Below are 16,229 nucleotides of genomic sequence, written 5' to 3' on the forward strand. Positions count from 1 at the left end.
GCGCAGATCCTTCATAACTTTTTAAAGCAGATTCAATCTTTTTATTTCCAAGGGTCAAACATTTTCTGCTACCATGTTTTATCAGCCAGTTTAGGTAAAAACAGTTATCGGCAAGACCTCCAAAAACTGTACCCTTTAAAGGGTGCATTTGTGACATACACATGGCATTGAGATGTTTTCAGGATCTCTCTGTAAAGATCCTAATTACAGGAAGAATTTTTGAGTGGGAATTGTGCATACATCGTGCACCAGATCACAATTATACTACCCTAGGAGGACGACTTCATTGGGCGCTGCTTGTTAGAGCCATACATGACAGTACAGCGTGTGTGCCTTTTAAGTTTATATGTGTAATGATCGTTAGAATGACAAATTGAACATGCTCTACGCCTATACTTAGAGTTTGTCTAGATGAAGCAATCTTAATAGGGAGTTTGTAATCTGACAGCTTGTAGAACATTCAAGGGTGTATTTTCCCTTTGGGATCCCACACCAGATAAAGAGTGCTGGAAATTGGGTTACTTGTGGAAGGAGGGGGGCAAACCCTCAAGCAGCAACCACAGTCTCTGGCAGGGTGAAACACAAGCAAACTCCAAATTATCCTGTGCTTATCTCTGGGGTAGCTTGGCACAAAAGCAGTCAGGCTTAATTAGAGGAAATGTGTAAAGTATTTATCCAGCACTCCAAACAGTGGTAAAGTGAAACACAACACAAGAAAAGTCCCACACCAATTTAGAAAAATAGAGTAAAAACATAAAAAATCCAATAAGTAGGAACCAGAGATATGCCTTTTCAAAGTTTTAAGTATAAACAGTGCTTTGAATCGGGAAACAACCTTTACAATGCAGTCATTACAACGCACTACCTTTACAACGCAGTCATTACAACGCAACATCCTTTACATCGCATGCCATTACAATGCAGCCATTACACGCATGTCACTACAACGCATGTAATTACAACGCATGCCCGTTACAATGCATTAAAAGGTAAGTAATGGGGAATAGTAATTTATAACCATACACTATCCAACACTTACCCTACTGTTGCAGTCACTGGAGTGGGAATAGTACTTTTTACCTCTAAACTATCCAACACTTACCCTACTGTTGCACTCACTGGAGTGGGAATAGTAATTTTTACCCCTACACTAGCCAACACTTACCCTACTGTTGCACTCACTGGAGTGGGAATAGAAATTTTTAACCCTGCACTATCCGAAACTTACCCTACTGTTGCCCTAAAAGTAATATGCGTTGTAATGGTATGCGTTGTAATGGAATGCGTTGTAAATGTAGTTTCTGAAAATGCGTTGTGATGGCATGCTTGGTAAAATCATGCGTTGTAATGGATTTTGCGATGTAAAAACTGCGTTGTAAAGGCATCTGTTGTAAATGTTTGTGTTGTAACATCATACATTCCTTTGAAGCACAAAGCACCAACTGCTGTTCTCTAAGCATGCTGGACCAGGACAAAGTCACATGTTCAAGCTGAATATGATGGAGTGCAGTCCGGATACAGGGACCCAGTTAGGCTAGCTGAACAAAGTACCTGAATTCATGGTTTGAGGAGCATTGCTAGATACTGCGCCATGGTTGAGCCATGTAGCGGCAGTTCCAAGGTGCTGCACGGCTCCGAAGCAGTTAGCAAAAACAAAGTCAGAAAAAACGGGATGCTGGAAGACAAAAAGTTGGGTGCAAACCACACCAATGATGCCAGATCAAACAAAGAGCCACCAGGGTCTATGCTGAGGCTTCGGAGGCATGAAGGAGCTCCAAAAGGAACGTGTATGGTTCTTTGAGCTGCTGGGGCTGTGTCTCCTGTGGACTCACTATCTCAATCCATCTGAATTTGGGCTGAAATATAACATCCTTACTGTTTACATAAAGTATACGGAACTTGGAGGAAGTGGTCAGCATAGAAATAGATACTGTGTCACTCAGTAAGTTACACTGGGTAACTCCATGCTCATTTGCTCTACATAGTGGTTAGTTCCTGTAATATTACCAGTAATCTGACGTTAGTGCCTACATGACTATGGTATAGAACCTGGGCATCGCTATCACTACAGGAAGGATTAAATCAGGCTATCCAATTTGAATTCTCTACAGAGAGTGGCAAAACAGACACAGCTCCTGGGCACTCAAAGTCCCCTTTCCATTTCACCCATTAGCTGTGCCTGCATGTGATATGTTGGCCTAGATTTTGTGCAAATGTGAGTTAAATTCTTCAAAACATTCTGTCTTGAACCTTGTTTAGAGTACTTAGAGATGGCCGCATTCCCTGTTGTAGGACATTGGGTTACTAGCTGAGAGGGGCGGAATCCTACTCAAGCAGCCGCCACAATTCTTGTCAGGGCGATACATAAGCAAACCCCAAATCAACAATCTGATAGCTTGGCACAAACCAGTCACGTTTAATTTAGAGGCAATGTGCAATGTATGCAGCACTTCAAGTAATAAGGTGAAAACACAACACAAGAAGAATCCCACACCAATTTAGAAAAATAGTGTAAAATGTAATCAATTATTTGACACCAAAATGACAAATAACCAATTAGTAGAAGCAGAGATATGCAATTTTAAAGGATTTGTTAAAAGCCCCAATCGTGGTTATCTGGTCGTGCTATACAAGGTCCAAGTCATGAGTTCAGGCCAACTGCAATGGAGCTTGAGCTGGGTACAGGACTGAGTTCAGTCCACCAAAACGTACCTTGTGGTCCTGGGCATCAATGTGTGAAGTCCTTGCATTTAGCTGTGCGGGACGGCATCAACGAGCCATCAATGAGGAGCTGCAATGTGAGGTGTGGTATCGACATGCAGCCTGCAGCGGAGGAGCGAATGACCTTTGAAAAAGAGCTGCTATGCAAGTTTGTCCTCAAGGAAGCTAGTGGTACTTGCAGAGACTGATCCTGCTATGCGTCGGCACAAGGGGACAAATTGCATCGCGCTGGGCTGGTGTCTGGGTAGAGGAAGCCACCGGAGCTTGCGCTCGGATAAGTAAGCGTTGAGGACAAGCTGCATTGCTCTGGGCCAGAGTCAATGGTGGGCTGCGTCAAAATCAAAGGAGATGTGTTGAAGAAGCAGGTTATGTCTGTGTGGCATGAACAGGGGGCCAGCCTACTGACCCTTGGAGATTTCCTCGAGTTCTGGGTCCAGACAGGTAGGCTAGATTCAGCAGGGCAGTACACAGCAGCAGAATACTCCTGCTGGAGCAACAGCAGGCCTTGGCAGCAAAACAGTACTTGGTCAGTTAGTAGATCAGTAGGGCTGACTTTTACAGCTGGGCTCTCCTTCTTGGCAGAGTTCACAAGCCCAGAAGTGATCTGAAAAATTGGATCGGAGGGTCCAATATTTATACTTCGTGCCCAATTTGAAGTGGAAGTCACGTCTAGAGTCCTCCCACTACAGAGGTATCTGGAATTTCCTGCCTGCCTGCCCTGGGCCCAGTTGTCTAGGGGATCGAAAGGTTAGTTTGAAGCCCTTTGTTAGTGTGCTGAGGCAGAGACTTTGCAATGTTTAAGTTTGGTAGGTGACAACAACCGCCCCCTTATCAAGTCTGAGGTGGCCCATCCTGCTAACACCCATTCCCCATTTGTCTCACTGTTTGGGAGTAAAACACAAAGACCAACTGTCAGCTATTCCATAGTCATGTGACTCAGGATACAGGCACCAAACGGTTAGGACAAGAAAATGCTAACTTTCTAAAAAGGCATTTTCAAAATTGTGACTTAAAATTTAACGTTGCCATTAAAGAGAGGCTTAAATGACAATTCTTTAGAAACCAAAGTCAACTTTCCTACCTGTTCCCAATTAAAAGTTATCACTTATTAAATGGAATAAAGTAACCTGATGTTACACTATGGGAGAGGCAGGCCTTGCAATAATGAACCAAACAACGATTTTTAAGACGTTCTCATTACCAAGACATGTAAAGGTTAAAAGTCCTTCTTTTTATACGCTGCACAATGCCCTATGGGCTGTTTTGTGCCTACCCTGTTGGTGATTCAGATGTATTTTAAAGTAAGGTTTAGGCCTGGTGAAAGGTTTATTTTGCCATGTCGAAATGAGAGCTAACAAATTCACCTATAGGCTCTAAAGGCTGGACTGAGGTAGGTTTAAAGGGCTACTTAAGTGGTTGGCACAATGTGTGCCGAGGCCCACTAGCAGTATTTAATTTACAGGTACTGGGTACGTGTAGTACCATTTTACCAGGGGCTTACATGTAAATTTAATGTGCCAATTGGGTGTGAGCCATTTTCACTATGTTTAAAGGAGGGAGCACAAGTGCTTTAGCACTGCTTAGCAGCGGGTAAAGGCACTGCGTTCTAATGCAAAAAAAAATCTGCAAAAACAGGATGAGTAAAGAAGACCACCCTAAAGCTGTCAGGTCTAATGCCTGTGCAATGTATCATATGGTCCCTTTCCCATTGTATTCAGTAATTCAGTAAAATGCTGCAAAAGCAGGCATGGGTGAGGGCTAAATAGGATGAAGGAAGTCTTTTCTAATCAGAAAATCATGAGTTCAGATTCTGGCAAAGCCAAATCAGTTCCATCATTTAGAGGTTTGGGAATCACACACATTTAAAATGTGTTAATCATAAACCCTGTATTTACAGAACTGAGACAATGTAAACATATGGTTGGAAACATACAAGAAACATTGTACTAATATCAAAGCAACCAATTAACCGATATCACACTGAGCTTCACCGCCCAGACATTTAAGTTGCCGGACAGCCATTCTGTAGGACCACTTAAGTCATGTACTCTTAAATGCATTTCAGATAGGTACAGGTACAGATTGATGCCTACTCCTTTCCTCTCTCTAATGCACAGAGTTCTCTGCTGAGAGTGCATGTTTTAGGTGTGATCAAGACGGTGGCAAGCGAGTATGACTGGGCCACCTACTACAGAGCTTTTGAGTAAGTTACACATCAGACATGCACACTCAAAGGTAAGGCAAAAGAGTCACATACCAATCAGTGGCAGGAGGGAATAACACTACCAGCAACCAAGACCTACACACGCTGAAAATAAAGGAAATAGATGGTTATGTAACTTTAGACATGACAGAAACTCTTATAAATCACAATGTAGAAGTGTTAAGAAAATATTCAATAATTAAAAACACGTGATTAACGTTTTTAAAAATGGAAAGCTAGGGCCTGCAGACATTCCATACAATTAACACTGTAAAAATATCAACGTAACAGATGCACATCCCTAGAAAATTACAAATATGCAACTTTTTAATGAATTAAAAAAAAACAGAACCACGTCTCATCTCACATCTAATGCTCTCTATGCACAATCAAAGGCATATCATAAAACATTAAACGTCCCAAACAGGCACACATACAGAACACAAACATTAGGCCAGACATCAAAACTGTAACTGCTTTCTAGCTCAACAAAATCTTACAGCAAAAGAGGGAAGGGGGGGGGGGGCTCTATTTATGTGCCCCCAAAAATAATGTTAGTCAGGTGTGTGTGAGTTTCTTTAAGTGATGCCTGTTTCTCTATTCTTTTCAATTGGTAGTTCTACATAATTAAGGCAGAGGTGTCCGTCTACGCAGTGTAGAAATACTTCTGGTCGATTTATGCCTAAAATACACCCGTAAAGTGCTACATTTACTGCCACTTTTGGTAATAAAGGGGTGGACATGTACTCTTACTATTTGAGCTAAATCTCTGTCCAGAGCTGATGAATTCATTCTACGCAGAGATCTGTGCCCAGTCAAAGGTGTTCTATACCTGTGGCAAGTGAGGGACCAGGAAGTATATAAGACAGTGCCTCCATTCCCTCAGAAGCACTCTATAATGGGCTACAAAAGTGGAAGCTTGGAAGTAGATAGCTAATTATATGTGCTGAACAGAATATGGTCATACCAGAGGCTGGTATCTCAGCTGGGAAACCAGAGTTCCCTTTTTCTTGGAACACACAATCAGCTAATGTCTCTTTGGGCGTTAGCCTCAGGCTGGCTCCTTCTCTGCCATCTTGGGTCCTGTAGAATAGGGAGGCGAACCACAATGCATGTGGTCAAGTGTGCACTTATATATTTTGGATCTGCTATTTGTTCTACCATTATATCTACATTTACATGGTAAGCATATTCCAAGAAAGCATAATGTAATATGATATAAATGCAATAATAATAATAATTCCACATTTGTAAAGCGCAAACTTCTCATCCTAAAGGGTATCCAGGTGCTGGGGGGCCGTCGGGGAGATTAAGTGAGCTATTCCCAGAGTCACATGATGCTGAGCTGAGCTGCCGGCGATCGAACAGTGAGCCCCACGCTCCGGAGTCAGCCGCTCTGGCGGCTGTGCCACACCACTCCATGTAGATAATATCATGGGAAAATATGAAGGATATCATTGCATGCGATATCCTTCTTGAAGCCCAATTCCCCGTTTTATCAATCTCAACCTGAATCTCTGGTTATTCCTTGGGCAGAAAAGGGTAAAGAGACCCTTCATCTTCTCCAAATCTCCATGGGGACAGAGAGTAATCTCTCTTCCTGGCATTTACAGGAATATCCAAATTAAACAGCAGCATATACCCACTTGTGTGCCTCCTGGTCCATGCTCACCCTCATGTGCCTATGACATCATTAGGTGTGCGACAGACAGTGTAAACCCACCATCCACCAAGCTTGGCCCCTGTATACCAGTAGTAGTATACAGCAATTACCATTGGGAACAGCAACGGAGTAGTGCATCCAGTGTCTAAGGGTAAAAAAACCACACACACACTAAATTTGAAAAAAAGGAGGAGCTTACCTCTTACAGACCTTTTTGTACAAGGTGCCTAATTAGACTAAAGTTTTTTTTTAAAAAGATGCATTTTGTCATCGGGGTTGCGTTTTGGAGGTGCAGACACACCTCACTGTCATAAGAACTGCGATGAACAAAAAAAATATAAAGGGTTAAGTGTAAGATACAACAATGCGGTGGGCTTTCCTAAGTGTCCATCATGTTCTGGCACAAAGCGCAACACACATCCATATAGAGACACTGTAACTTCCACGTGTTACAGTTACTGGAATGTGCCTGTACATTTACATTGTAGCTGTCAAAAAAAGCACTTTTAGAAAAACGTTAAATAATGATTTCTCAGTAGCTTACACATAGCTGCCATAGAAAGAAAATACATGTTCATCCAACAAAGCACAAGAGGCCCTCTGGCTTATTTCACACTACAATCTGCACTAGTGGGGACAGCCAGTCGTTATAGTAGAACCCATGCACATAGAGCATGATTGAATCGGGGAATATATGAAGGGTTGTAGTAAAAATACAGGACCCAAGCAGAGAAGTTTTAAGGCACGGGAAAAGTAGGCAATTGCCTATGCCCCCCCCCCAGGTAAGTAAACGCTCTCTCTATTTGACCTTTGTCAATTCTGTTTTTCTATTTAAACGTCTCTCCCTCTATCTCCCTCTTGACCTTGACTCTACCCACTGTCATCTATTTTGGGGGTGGTCCCGAGTAAGACATATTTAAACAGTTTTTTGTGACCCAGATTTGAACTAGAAGGAAATGGGTAATAAAATTCAGATTTGTTACTTATGTGGCCCCAAAACTTATCTTGCCCAGGGCCACCAGAATCCTTACATGATACTGAGCCCAAGCCCTCAACAGAGGTCCAAAAGAGTTGAAACTAACAGAAAAATGCCTCAGAATGTTGCAACTGCAGAAGAATTTTATTCAAAGATATGGCCTCCTGGATCCACTCGAACCGGAAGACTTTTTTCTAGATTCAAAAGCCACCAATAATTCTAACATAATGAATGTATGCAAGTCACCCTTTTACAAATGTTCAAAAAGGTTATTGTTTTTAAAAGACAGAATTCAGGGCATCAAGACATTGCCACAATGGATCTAGAGCATTCCAAAGGCAAGGCAGTCTAGACATTAGCTGCTAGTTTGTGAGGAGAAAGGCATTTCTTTTCAGATTTCTCAGAAGGCATATTTTGCATTATTTCTTTGCAGTCACAAAAATATTTTTACCCAATCGGCATCTCAATTATGTGATATGGTGCAATCTTGAGCATTTCATAACAAGCATAATGTGAAATGCCGGAAGTTGCACAAGGTTATGCCAGCGTAAAAAGAATTTCACCTGGGGCTAGTCTAGGTACCCGCGGTACATTAATGTTTTCTGGGTGGGCAGAAGCCAAACATCCCAATATGACTCAGTATTTTTCCAGGATGGTCACTTCAGAAATATGCGCTTTCTTATGCAAATAAGAAAAAATGCAAGTACCAGTTAGTGTCAAACTCCTGACTCTGCCACACAAGTTGGCAGTTTGCAACAAAAACTAGAACGGCTGTGATTCAGGTACTTCAAGAATGCATGTTATTTCCAGAAAAGTTGAATTTATAGTGCTGTATCTTTATTTGCTACTATATAGATTACTACTCCAATGAACGTCACTCTTTACCTACACTGCTGCAAAATAGTATTTGAATTCCTGAAATTAAATAGTCTGACATTGCAAGTTTAATTTCGATTGTTTGAACTCTAATACCCTTATAATACATGGGATTCAGCAATCTCTGTATAAAAATCCATATCTAACTTTCTTATAATACATGGGATTTAGGGGAGTAGCTTGGTCAGTAAGATTGGGTGGGGGGGTGAGCATTAGATTTCCTAACAATCGCGCTGGTATATAATGTTAAAAAACATTATAGGACAAGCATGGCAAATGAAGGGGCGGCGGAAAGGGAGTGGAATGTGGACTGGTATGAATTCTCAGTGAGAGAAACACAATATATTGTAAAAAAATCTAAATATTTGTGAACTTTCAAAAACAAAGATGGGAGAGTGCGTTTGTGTTTATGTCGGAGTGTGTGACCAAAAATCTCAGGCGAAATCCAGAAGATACCTCGCCATACCCGACTGAAAGCACCGGTACCCCACTATGCAGCAGAAAATACATCAGGGGAATGTAACACCCCCTGCCCGAAGCTACGCCACTGATGGGATTCTGCAATCTCTGTATGAATGACTGTCTCTAATGTCTTTATAATCGGAGATTAGTAGCTGTCAGAACTCGACCATTATCAGTTATTACAGTTGTGTTCTGCAGTCACAATACTTGCTGCTGGAGCTAGCAGAGGAGGTGAAAGGCAGGTCAAGTCATGGACCATAACTGAAGCAGCTTTTAATGCAATGAAAATGGAACATTGCTTTTCTTTTCTTCTGCTCTATTTTAATAATTGACAATGACAAGCACCAGAGGTGACTCTCCCAGAGTAATCTAAACAAGGCGAGCCGACCTCCATTTTCGCTCAGCCGACTACCTTGGCTCCAACCAAAATGGCGGCAATGAAAGGCCCCCTTTAGAGATCCTAGCGCTACAACCCAGCTAGGGGGCCTGAAGGAGGCAGCTTTACCTGATTCTCTCTGCCCATTTACCCTCTCTTGTACACCCCGCTGCAATGCGAGTAAGATCACCTACACGATCGAGGACCGCGGGTCATTGTTATCACATACACAGTGGGCACGTGAAGCTAGGCTCCCCCACCAACCACAAAATATGGACAGGGCCAAGTGACCCCCAGCTCTTGAATAAGGAAAACAAAAAAAAGGATAATAAAGGGGCTCCCTTCCTACAGCCTCTACAATAATAAATTAAAAGAACAAGGGCACTTCATGATATGAACGCTAAGAAAGTTGAAACAAAAAAAAAAACATTACTAAATGAGGCAGACCTATTTCTCTGGATAGTTTCCTCTCAACTTTGAGAGGAATATAACCTACACAGGGTGAACAAGGGATAACAGTATAGCCCCTACAGGTAGAATCAAACTGACTACACCTTGCTTTCCACCCCATTACTGAAATGAATACTTCTACTTGGTAAGCATCCATATACACATTGCTTAACCTCTCAACCTACATATATAACATGTTTAGGTTACTGGTAATGCATTACAATTTCCTGGACACAATCTACTATCTAGAGCACATTATACGATCACTTGCCTACACTACATAATTACTCTCCTTCATTTCCACAGAGACACAACTTAAGGGAACAGCAACAATGACTTACCCACACCTTAGTCCCCAAGAAACCACACTAGAGAGATATAGCCCCACCTCCTGGGGTATAAAATACCCAATATATCTCTCAAATAATGTTAGGAAACTTTAAGTACAACCTATTCAAACAACTTCAAGAAAAACTAATTGCTCATACCTACTATATCACAAACAATGGCAATAAAAGAATTGACCTCATTTTCTATTCAAAACGCTCTGTCAAATGGAGAAACATCCACCTTCAAATTACAAAAATAATCAAAATTCCCTATGGCACTAAACTCACCACTGCTCCCTCCCAGAGTTTGAGGTGAGATCTCCATATCCATCTTTAGGATGGGGAATATCCTAATTCAGGTGACTGACTTTCACCTATCCATCTTTCACTGATACTTCTCATCACTATCGCAAAATGGTTCTGTCTTCCACACTCTGCACTCCTTCCTACCCCAACCTGTAACCTAGAACGTATTTTCCCCCACAACTCCAATGAAACACCTTGCTCCATTACTGTCATCCCGGGCACACTCTGTATGCAGGATAGCTTCTGTCCAACCATCACTACGCCGACCATAGCGCACAGACACAATGACAATCAGCCACCCGACACACCCACTGATGACGACAGCATCACTCTCAAGTTAGAAATCTCACCACTGAACCCACCTTGATCACAACCCTCAATCCCAATGTTGAACCCTCCTGAAACACACAATCTCTCTCCAAGTCCAGCCTCAATTACACTTTTCTCCACTCAACGGAAGATTACTCGCCCTTTATAAACATGGGAACTACAGCCTCTCCTCCCTCATTTGAAACAGGAACACTCCCTGACATACTTACCTTATTTCTCAACCAAATAGAAAAAAAACTTGATTCTCTAGCTAAAGACCTCTCTCAGGTAAAAACATTACCTTGCGATCCAGACCACATCAACACACGACCCTACTCCAGAGATGGAGAAATGGACTTCAATAAAGGATCTCCTAGTGTCTGCCGACACCTCTGCCTGACATCCATTCCCATGAGCCAACAGTCCAACAGGTTCTAAAACTGAAAAACAATGCTAAGTGGACAGATTTCACACCGATGACAGAAAGAAAAAAGCCTTCAAAATAATTGGGAAGTTGAAGCTCTCATCCCACACTACTGATCCCATCCCCTCTACCCTAGTACAGAACTTCAACCATATCATCTCGCCATATTGGACCAAAATCATCGATGCCTCTCTCTCTTCTGGTCGTGTTCCTGACTACCATCAATTAGGTCATGTAATACCCATTTTTAAAAATCTAGGGGCTGACCCCAATGATTTCAATAACCTCTGACCAAATACCAATCTTCCCTTCCTAGCTAAAATGATCAAGAAATGTTTACTGCTTCAACTCAACCAGCATATCGATGAATTCAACCTTCACAACACATTCCAATCAGGCTTCAGGAAAGGCTGCAGCACAGAAACTGCTAAGATCAATATTTTAGATGACATTCACAAACCCTTAGATGCCTCCTTATCCTACTCAACCTATCGGCGGCATTTGATACACTAAATCACCCAGCTTTACTCGCGACCCTCAAGAACCGCACTGCACCAATTAATGGCACAGTCTTGAAATGGTTCACATCCTATCTGCAACAACGTTCACAGCAAATAAAAATCAACAATTGCCTCTCGAAGCCTGTACCGGTTCCACGAGGTGCAATCCTTTCTCCAGCCATAATTAATCTGTTTAATGAACGCCTCACTATTATTCTGAAACAAACAGGGGTCAAATATCACCTTTATGCTGATAGCACACAACTCTAATACAAAATAATGTCACCCAGAGACATCCTTCATCTGAATGCCACACTAAACATGATACAAACATGGTTTAACACCAAACACCTAAAACTGAACCCCAACAAGACCGAGCTGCTTCTCCTCTCCTCATAAAACAAACCTCTTCCAAACCAAGTATGGCCCAAAAATGTAAACACACTAGATTACTCTCTTTCACTTTCTATCTCCATATAGTCTTCGGGTATCACCCTTGACAAAAAGATGTCAATGAAGGAGCACATCAACAACTCAGCCAAAAGGAAGCCATCTTCACACCAAAACACCTTAAAAAAAAATCAGCGTATGTTCCCCCCCAACGATCTTAAGACTGTAGTGCAATCACTCGTCCAATAGAATCTTGACTATGACAACGCCATCATCACTGGAATTCCAAAAAGTAACCTTGCACCCCTGAGAACCACTCTCAATGCTGCAACCAGACTCTTCACAGGAATAAAGAGGTTTGATCACATTTCACCTGCACTCAAGAGTCTCAACTAGCTTCCTATCGAAGGAAGATGAATTTTCAAGACATCCTTTATTACCCACAAAGCCCTGCATACAAGAACCCAGAATACCTTGAAACCAAATTTTCGAGCGCAGGTAGAGGCCGGGCTCTGAAAAGCTCCAATTAACTTCTTCTCATACCCCCTAAACTGGAAAAGAGATCTACCCCAGGTGTGCTCCTTCTCAGGAAATGCTCCCAGGATATGGAACTCACTTCCCGAAGATCTCCGCTGCAACCCCTCCTTTTCTTGCTTCAAACAGGTCCTCAAATCTCTACTTCTTAACAACTACCTCAACACACTCACAAGCTGATCGGTGTTTCCCAAAGACTCAACCACCCTCAATTGACTCTTCTGTTATGATCACCTGACCCAATCAGTCCCTACTTTCGCACTAATGTCATTACCTAATATTCTGTTATGTACTTTTTGATTGTTCTCACAATTTTTAATGTGATATTGCTTATACTTCTTTTGAATGCATTTGACCAACATGTATACTTGCCTGTAGCTCTAATGACCTATGCCAACAGCTTATGAAGCGCTCTGATACCTTCAGATCTAGCCAGTGCTATATAAAACTCAAATAAATCAAACAAAATAAATTAGAAAGTTAGAGAAAAGCTAGAATCTTTCTGAATGTTTCTGCAAATTCCGAGTTGGCGCAGATTTTTTTTAAACTGTCTTGTATTGAACTATTTCTAATATCTGTTTGCAACAAACATCAACAAGTTTTTGATGTATTTAATTTTGCACTATGAGGTTTTATTTTTATTCTTCATGTTTGCAAACATGCTCACTCTTTCATATATAAGAACTAAGCACCATGTTTTAAGTGGTTTGTGGTAAAGGTGATGGTGTGACCATGTCAATTTATATGGGATAAAGTACCCCCTGGCACACATGATAAGCATGTCACCTCGGAGTTCCGTAACCTTATAAATGAACTCGGCCTTTGGCCTTGTGCCTCTATATCGTTATGAACTACTCGGTGACTTGAAATTTCCTTATAATGTATGGCGGAGATACTTTATTCCTTATGTAAATCGGGGACTTGTGACTCACCCAGTGGCGGATTATAAAGAAATGACATCAGAACTCAACTGTAATTCCCTATTACAGTTGAGTTCTGATGTCAAAATGCCTACTGCCAGGAGCCAAAAGGAAATGCAAGTCAGGTCAAAGAGAATAATTAAAGCAGGTGATTAAAGAATGAAAAAAAACACATTGCTTTTATATCTTCAGCCCTGTTTTTCTACTTGTACATTGACATAAAGAAAGGAGATGTTTATGGCAACATCTTTATTTTTTGCACTGCTTGGGTGATTATAGAAATGTTAGAATCTTTCTGCATGTTTGTACTGTGTATTTTTTAAAATTAAAATGTTGTATTAAACTGCTTCTAATATCTTTTTGTAACAAACCTCTAACAGTTGTTTGATGTGTTTATTAAACTGCTTCTAATATCTTTTTGTAACAAACCTCTAACAGTTGTTTGATGTGTTTAATTTTACACTTGAGATTCTATTTTTATTGTTCATGTTTGCACACATGCTTTCTCTTTGATATGAAAGCGCTACGCATCAAGGATTTAAGTTGTTTGTGGGAAAGGTGATAGTGTAACCATGTATTAAATAAATAAAGCACTCCCTGCTGTGCATGATAAGGATATTACAAGTCACCTAAGAATTCAGTAACCTTATGAAGGAGCTCTGCCTTCGGCCTTGTTCCTCTATATGGTCATGGAACTCCTCAGTGACACGCAATAGACTTATAATGTACGGCAGGAGATACTTTATCCCATAAATAAAGTAAGACTGCTTAGCGAGGTAAGTGCTTGGTGCTTAAATCTGTGTGTAAGACACAGAACACTAGTTCATATTTTAGCTGGGCTGACTGAGATATGTATTGTTGCAAGGCTGATACTATTAGCACCAGTGGTGAAGCGAACCCCCACTTTAGCAGCTTAAGTGGGGTGTCACTGGGCACCTTGGGCTGGTCCACTCACTCCTTTTAAAATATTCATTATTTATGGGCCTCGTGTGTCTGCAAGTTTCCTGGAAAACGGTCACAGATAGCACCCTTACGAATTGTTATGTCAGAGGTCTGTATAATCCAGCTGCCAAGCCCTGTAATGAAAGCAGAAAAATAATTGGGAACCACATATAGAGGAAAATGGAAAGTGTAAGTGATAGAGATAAAAACAAAAATGTAAAAATTAAAGAAGGGGAGAAAAAAGATGTGTTGATTCAAATGGGAAATAAACAAAGGTAAGGGTGACCGAAAGGAAGAAAACATGAAAGGGAAGAACAAAGAAAATGTGAAAGGTAGGATGAATAGGTGAAAGGAAGGCAGGGTGAATGAATTGATGGCAGGGTGAAAGGATGTAAAAATGCAAGGGAACATGCTAAATGGAAGGGCTAAAAGACAAATATAGGAAAGATGAAAGCATGGACTGAAGAGTGAAAGGATCGATAAGTGGGAGTCTGAGTGAATGGAAGAATGAACAGGTATGTGAAATGATGAGAAATTAAAAGACAAACAATTGATGGGTAGAAAGATGGATAGATACAGAGATATAGTGATAGGTGCAAACATGAATGTATATATCCATATACTACCCTTAGTTTATGGCACCATACAAAAGTTAATATCACAATCACTTGCTAGTAAAGAACACTTCTGCTCAGCCAAGATAGTAAGAAAGTGAGGCATTCTATGAGGTAGGAAACTCTGTGTATGCAGGTGATATTATTCTGAAAACATGGAGGAAACAAAAACTTGCAAGAAGCAAATAGCGGACAGAGAGATAAGACAAATGTTTGGACAGCAGCCTGCTGCTAGGCTGATGTGTGCTACCAGTCTAGAAACTAACCAAGGGGTAATTCTTTTAGGTACTGATAATGAGTTGCACAGTTGCTGGTGGGGTGCAAACGTGCTACACATAATTTCCAATATTGTGCAGTAGTGCTCCTGCCATTTCTATGCAATTATAAGTTAACCGCCTTGGAATGGCAATTAACTGTAAAGACATAGAATGAAGGCGTGCTGTTATGCACCGTGTTCTCTATTCTGAGGGATTTAATGCATACATTTACCACCTGCTTTAATCAGGTGGTAAATATATGCATGGGCCTGTGGGAGTGGTGGTAAAGGGGGAAATGAGGTCTGATAGGAGGGGCAGTGAAGCATTCAATGACAAAAAAAATGGCAAACGATGCTTGGCTACTACTGCAACAGAAGTCTCATGTGATTTTACCAGATGGAATGACTGCCCGGTAAAATAGCATACAGTGTACTAACACAAAAAAATGGGTGCCAGAACATCGGTTCACTCATGAACAGGTGGAGGGCTAGTCCATTTGGTAGTTCTGATCCGACTGACTCATAAATGGTGCCTTAGTGTTGATCTTATTATGGGATCTTGAATTGCTATACAACTGTTGTTTCTCTAAAGCAGATAAACTGCGTCACCATGTGGCAGACTGTCACAAGTGCCTGTGTTGACAATGAGGTGCCGAGCACAAGAAACCTCTGACTCAAATTAAGCACCGTTTTTAATACATGGTTACAAATCTGTGGTATGAAATATTACATAGTGAACTAGCGTATGCCACTCACTATATGGAGTCTGCCATGTGTCATAATGTAAAAGGCTTGAACAGGCACTAGAAGAGTCGGTGCACACAGACTTTAAAATAAAATTACGGAGATGTTAATTGTATTGCACTGGTATTTGTATAGCCCTTGTGAGGCTCGAGAAATAAAATACAAAATACACATGGCTCACCTGACAACTTACACGGTGCCACCACTGGGTGATCACACAATGCCGCCGTGTGA

At 41.2% G+C, this 16,229-nt stretch overlaps 1 protein-coding gene across 2 annotated transcripts in view; it reads right to left on the minus strand.

The window, feature by feature from the left end:
* FERMT1 (FERM domain containing kindlin 1) overlaps positions 1-16,229 on the minus strand; it is a 283,134-nt gene that overhangs the window by 263,387 nt on the left and 3,518 nt on the right. The window contains exon 2 of one of the 2 annotated variants that reach the window (XM_085612638.1): positions 4,979-5,029. The exons of the other annotated variant lie outside the window; for it this stretch is intronic. The gene's annotated coding sequence lies outside the window, so the exon portion shown is untranslated. The remainder of the gene's footprint in view (positions 1-4,978; positions 5,030-16,229) is intronic. 2 annotated transcript variants of the gene reach the window in all.

Source organism: Triturus cristatus, chromosome 6 (assembly GCF_964204655.1).
Source record: "Triturus cristatus chromosome 6, aTriCri1.1, whole genome shotgun sequence".
NCBI lineage: Eukaryota > Metazoa > Chordata > Amphibia > Caudata > Salamandridae > Triturus > Triturus cristatus.